Genomic DNA, 6,574 nt, shown 5'->3' with positions numbered 1-6,574 from the left:
TCCTCCTTCTGCCATGTGGCTTTTCTAGAAATAGTCTTTGAGTTTCTTTTATTAGTTAATCTTTTTCTTCCTCCTATAACCCCCTCCCTTTTTTTTTTTTTTTTTTTTTGAGACGGAGTCTCGCTCTGTTGCCCAGGCTAGAGTGCAGTGGTGCAATCTCAGCTCACCGCAACCTCCACCTCCCAGGTTCAAGTGATTCTCCTGCCTCAGCCTTTCAAGTACCAGGGATTACAGGCACCTGCCACCACGCCTGGCTAATTTTTTTGTAGTTTTAGTAGAGACAGGGTTTCACTGTGTTAGCCAGGATGGTCTTGATTTCCTGACCTCGTGATCCGCCCGCCTCGGCCTCCCAAAGTGCTGGGATTACAAGCGTGAGCCAGATGGCACCTGGCCTGTTTAGCTTATTGTACTTAGTAAATACTTTTTTTTTTTTTTTTTTTGAGATAGAGTCTCGCTCTGTCACTCAGGCTGGAGTGCAGTGGTACGATCTTGGCTCACTGCAACCTCTGCCTCCCAACTTCAAGTGATTCTCCTGCCTCAGCCTCCTGAGTAGCTGGGATTACAGGTGCACACCATTATGCCTGGCTAATTTTCATATTTTTAGTAGAGGCGGGGTTTTACCATGTTGGTCAGGCCGGTCTTGAACTCGTGATCTCGCGATCCGCCCACCTCGGCCTCCCAAAGTGCTGGGATTACAGGCATGAGCCACCATGCCTGGCCTGTACTTACTAAATACTTTCTAAGTGGCAAGTTGCAATTCAAATGTCACTTTTCACATGAATCTTTTTTTTTTTTTTTGAGACAGAGTCTTGCTCTGTCGCCCAGGCTGGAGTGCAGTGGCGCCATCTCAGTTCACTGCAACCTCGGCCTCCCAGGTTCATGTGATTCTCCTGTTTCAGCCTGTTGAGTAGCTGGGATTATAGGCACTTACCACCGTGCTCAGCTTTTTTTTTTTTTTGTATATTTAGTAGAGACAGAGTTTCACCATGTTGGCCAGGCTGAAGGCCTCCCAAAGTGCTAGGATTACAGGCGTGAGCCACCGTGCCCGGAATGAATCCTTTCATGACTCCCAGAGGCAGAATCCAATGTGTCTACCACTGAATTCACATAGCTCAGAGTTACATTATAAAGTGCTATAAAAATAATGGTTTCTGATCAGGCATGGTGGCTCACACCTGAAATCCCAGCACTCTGGGAGGCCAAGGTGGGAGAGTCTCTTGAGCCCAGGAGTTTGAGACCAGCTTGGGCAACCTTGTCTCTACAAAAGAAAAAAAATTTAATTAAAAAATTAGCTGAGCTTAGTGGCATGCACCTGTAGTCGCACCTACTGGGGAGGCTGAGGTGGGAGGATTGCTTGAGCCTGGGAGGTTGAGGCTTCAGTGAGCCATGATCACGCCACTGTACTCTAGCCTGTGTAACAGAGTGAGACTCTGTCTCAAAGAAAAAAAAATTAGTTTCTGTTAATATTGTGGTGTAATATTTTTATTGCAAGCAACAGAAAAATCATCTCGAAATATCTTAAACAATTAAGGGAATTTAGTCATCAGCTGAAAATTCAGGCAAAGCTTTGTCCTCAGTGTTAAGGCACAGTGATGTTACCAAAGACCTGGTTTCTTTCCATTTCTCCTTCTGAAATATTTGATATCCCTAAATTTGTGTGTGCGCGTGTGTGTGTGCGTGCGTGTGTGTGTGTGTATGTGTTTTGGAGACAGAGTCTCGCTCTGTCGCCCAGGCTGGAGTGCAATGGCGCAATCTCAGCTCACTGCAACATCTGCCTTTGGCGTTCAAGCGATTCTCCTGCCTCAGCCTTCCGAGTAGCTGGGATTACAGGAGCCCACCACCGCGCCCAGCTAATTTTTGTATTTTTGGTAGAGACGGGGTTTCACCATCTTGGCCAGGCTGGTTTCGAACTCTTGACTTTAGGTGATCCACCTGCCTTGGCCTCCCAAAGTGCTGGGATTACAGGGGTGAGCTACCACACACGGTGACTAAATTTGTTCTTTTATGATGTCAGTATGGTTACAGCAGCTTCTAGAAGGGCTATCTGTGTTTTCTTCACCTCAAATAGGAAGATAATATCTCTCGAGGAAACTTCTTCAGAATACCATGAAAATATCCTTTCCAGAAGCCCCAGCAAAGGTCTTTTTATATCTCACTGGCCTGAATTAAGGTCACCTGTTCATCACTGATCTAGTCAATGTCTATGGGGATAACCATGTGCCGGGCTTAAGCCAAGTTACCCCTGGATGTAGGAGTGGAGTCAGCTTCCTTATGTGGTTACACATAAGAGAATATGGATCCTGTTACTAAGAGGAAAGAGAAAGACTGTTTGTTGGGCAGTCAAAACCCACAAAAATCCACTACATGATGCTGACCACATTCAACTACTTCTGTATTAATACCTTGATTAGTATACTAATGAAAATTTCTGTATAAATTAATGTTCACACAAAAACTTGTACATGAATGTTCATGGCATCAGTATTTTTGTTTGTGTGTCCATTTTTTAACTCAAAGACTTTGTTTTATTACAGTACATAGACTGGGATCGATGGGAAGATGTAGATGTCGTGGGCAACCATGGTCAGCATCGTTAGCCCATCCCCATCGTCATGAATGTATCAAAGGTGCCTCTACTCTGCATCATGGTTTTCCCAATGCCGCCCATCACCTCCTGATCTTGCATCCCAATCCTGAGACAGAGGGTGCTGAGGGGCACCCTGGCCACCATGGCCACTGTGCAACCCATTATCAAAGCCCATCTCCATGAAGTCAAAGCAGCCTGGCTGAGACTGTCCCTAGGGACCCACAACCACTGGCATCTCGCTCTCAGCCTTGGTCGCTCAGCTCTCCATAGCATTGAATTCATAATAGCCAAAAAGTGGAAACAATTCTAGTGTCCATCAACTGATGGATAAACAAAATGTGACATAGCCACAAAATGGAATATTATTCAGCAATAAAAACGAGTGAAATACTGATACCTGCTATAACGTGCATGGAACTGAAAACATTATGCTAGGTGAAAGAAGCCAGTCACACCAGGCCACGAATTGTGTGATTTATTTTATATAAAGTATGCACAAAGTAGATTAGTGATCACCAGAGGCTAAAGGAATAGGGTTTAGGGCATGACTGCTAATGAGTAGAGGGTTTTCTTTGGGGGTGAAAGAATGTTCTGGAATTAGATAGTGGTATGAATATACTCAAAACCACTGGATTGTGCACTTTATTTTATTTATTTATTTTTGAGACAGAGTCCCAGTGAGTCGCCCAGGCTGGAGTACAGTGGCGCACTGTTGGCTCACTGCAACCTCTGCCTCCTGAGTTCAAGTGATTCTCGTGCCTCAGCCTCCCAAGTAGCTGGGATTACAGGCATGTGCCACCACGCCCGGCGAATTTTTGCATTTTTAATAGAGACAGGATTTTGCCACGTTGGTCAAGCCGGTCTCAAACTCGTGGCCTCAAGTGATCTGCCTGCCTCAACCTCCCAAAGTGGTGGGATTACAAGCGTGAGCCACTGCGACTGGCCTTTTTTTTTTTTTTTTTTTTTGAGACGGAGTTTCGCTCTTGTTGCCCAGGCTGGGGTGCAATGGCACAATCTTGGCTTACCGCAACCTCTGCCTCCCAGGTTCAAGCGATTCTCCTGCCTCAGCCTCCCGAGTAGCTGGGATTACAGGCATGCGCCACCACGCCTGGATAATTTTTTTTGTATTTGTAGTGGAGACGGGGTTTCTCCATGTTGGTCAGGCTGGTCTCAGACTCCCGATCTCAGGTGATACGCCAGCCTCGGCCTCCCAAAGCGCTGGGATTACAGGTGTGAGCCACCACACCCGGCCCAGGCCCTCTTTCTTAAATTAGCAATGCACATGAATGCACACCAGCATCTTTGCAGCTAAGGACCAAAAGTATATTTGAAGATTATTCTTTAGTTGGTTTATTTTGTGATTTGTCACTTGCACAGATGCCGTTTGGTCACATACCATTACAGAATTGAACTGATTAGTCCATGTTTTCCTCATTTCCATAATATTTATTTTACTGATTTACTTGCAAAAAATTGCTTTCACTTCCTTTTCAACTTTGAAAGCAAAGAGTTCAACTACGGCTTTGAGTTAGTTTTGTCTGATAAAACTTATAATATTTACATTGTTTTAAAAACACTATTACCTTGTTTTTTGTTTTTGTTTTTTTGAGACAGAGTCTCACTCTGTTGCCCAGGCTGGAGTGCAATGGCACCCGCCTGGGCTCACCGCAACTTCCGCCTCCCGGGTCCAGGCGATTCTCCTGCCTCAGCCTCCCAAGTAGCTGGGATTACAGGCACCTGCTACCACACCTGGCTAATTTTTGTATTTTTAGTAGAGATGGGGTTTCACCATCTTGGCCAGGCTGGTCTCGAACTCCTGACCTCGTGATCTGCCCGCCTCAGCCTCCCAAAGTGCTGGGATTACAGGCGTGAGCCACTGCGCCCAGCCCTTTTTCCCCTTTTTCATGTCAGATGGGTAATGTGCCAACATCATAACAATGTTTGTGGATGGCACATTTCACACATCCATGTGAATACCCAATCATCATGCTTATGAACTACAAAATGATCTGATTATTTCTTTATAATAAAGGTAAATATTTTTGGCAAAAATATTATATAGGTGGCCACTTGTTCAATAAAGAATGCTCAGGCCAGGCTCAGTGATTCACACCTGTAACCCTAGCACTTTGGGATGCTTGAGCTCCGGAGTTCAAGACCAGCCTGGGGAACATAGTGAAATCTCATCTCTACAAAAAGTACAAAAATTTGGCTGGTAGGGTAATCCCAGCACTTTGGGAGGCCAAGGCGGGCAGATCATTTGAGGCCAGAAGTTCGAGACCAGCCTGGCCAACACGACAAAACTCCATCTCTACTAAAAACACAAAAATTATCTGGGTGTGGTGGCACATGACTGTAGACCCAGCTACTTGGGAGGCTGAGGCGTGAGAATATCTTGAACCTGGGGGCGGAGGTTGCAGTGGGCTGAGATCATGCCATTGCACTCCAGCCTGGGCGACAGAGCAAGACTCTGTCTCAAAAAAAGAAAGAAAAAATTACAAAAATTAACCAGGTGTGGTGGCTCACACCTGTAGTCCCAGCTACTAGGGGTCAGACTGAGGCAGGGGATCACCTGAACTTGGGAGATCAAGACTACAGTGAGCCGAGATTGTGCCACTGCACTCCATCCTGGGTGACAATGTAAGACCCTGTCTCAAAAAAAAAAAAAAAAAAAGAGTGTGCTCAAAGCCACTTGCTCTGTCCCTGATATCCCTCCCAATTCTTCACTGCTAGCCGTTTGTTCATCTACCAAACATTTGCCAAAGAGGCCTTAAAAATTTATTACAGGCCGGGTGTGGTGGCTCACGCCTGTAATCCTAGCACTTTAGGAGGCCAAGGCGGGTAGATTGCCTGAGGTCAGGAGTTCAAGACTAGTCTGGCCAACATGGTGAAACCCTGTCTCTATTAAAAATACAAAACAAAGGGCCGGGCGCGGTGGTTCACACCTGTAATCCCAGCACTTTGGGAGGCCAAGATGGGTGGATCACGAGGTCAGCAGTTCGATACCAGCCTGACCAACATGGTGAAACCCCGTCTCTACTAAAAATACAAAAAAATTAGCTGGGCGTGGTGGTGGGTGCCTGCAATCCCAGCTACTTGGGAGGCTGAGGCAGGAGAATCTCTTGAAACCAGAAGGTGGAGGTTGCAGTGAGCCGAGATTGCGCCACTGCACTCTAGCCTAGGCAACGAGAGCAAAACTCTGTTTCAAAAAAAAAAAATACAAAAAAAATTATCTGGGCATGGTGGCATGCGCCTGTAATCCCAGCTACTCAGGAGGCTGAGGCAGGGGAATTGCTTGAACCAGGGAGGTGGAGGTTGCAGTGAGCCGAGATTGCGCCAGTGTACTCCAGCCTGGGTGACAGAGTGAGCTCAAAAAAAAAAAAAATGTATTGCAGCTTGGATAACACAATGAAACCCTGTCTGTACAAAAACTACAAAAATTATTTGGGTGTGGTGGTGTGTGCCTGTAGTCCCAACTACTCAGAAGTCGGAGGTGAACGGATTGCTTGAGCCCAGGAAGTTGAGGCTGCAGTGAGCTATGATCACACCACTGTACTTCAACCTGGGTGACAGAGCAAGACCCTGTCTCAGAAAAAAAAAAAAAAAAGTGTATTGTCTATTTTCACTTTTCTTTAGCCCACCCCCAAGCTTCAAAACTTTTTTTCTGTGTACAAAAATACAAATATTGGTTTGAAGACTATGCTTTCAGGGATCATTTCTTCTTTTTTTTCGAGACTGAGTCTTGCTCTATCGCCCAGGCTAGAGTGCAGTGGCACGAGCTTGGCTCACTGCAACCACCTCCGCCTCCCAGGTTCAAGTGATTCTCATGCCTCAGCCTCCTGAGTAGCTGAGATTACAGGTGCCCACCACCATGCCCAGCTCATTTTTGTATTTTTAGTAGAGATGAGGTTTCACCATGTTGGCCAGGCTGGTCTCGAACTCCTGACCTCAAGTGATCTGCCCACCTCAGCCTCCCAAACTGCTGGG

At 46.1% G+C, this 6,574-nt stretch overlaps 1 non-coding gene across 1 annotated transcript; it reads right to left on the bottom strand.

Moving 5' to 3' along the window:
- Window positions 1–4,492: 4,492 nt before the first annotated feature.
- LOC129024017 (small nucleolar RNA U13) lies at window positions 4,493–4,596 on the bottom strand. The gene has a single exon (XR_008497009.1). It is a non-coding gene; the product is annotated as a small nucleolar RNA U13 (small nucleolar RNA).
- Window positions 4,597–6,574: the final 1,978 nt, after the last annotated feature.

This window comes from Pongo pygmaeus, chromosome 1, assembly GCF_028885625.2.
Source record: "Pongo pygmaeus isolate AG05252 chromosome 1, NHGRI_mPonPyg2-v2.0_pri, whole genome shotgun sequence".
Classification (NCBI taxonomy): domain Eukaryota; kingdom Metazoa; phylum Chordata; class Mammalia; order Primates; family Hominidae; genus Pongo; species Pongo pygmaeus.
Note: the sequence above shows the minus strand (reverse complement) of the source record. Positions and strands in the feature narration are given on the sequence as shown.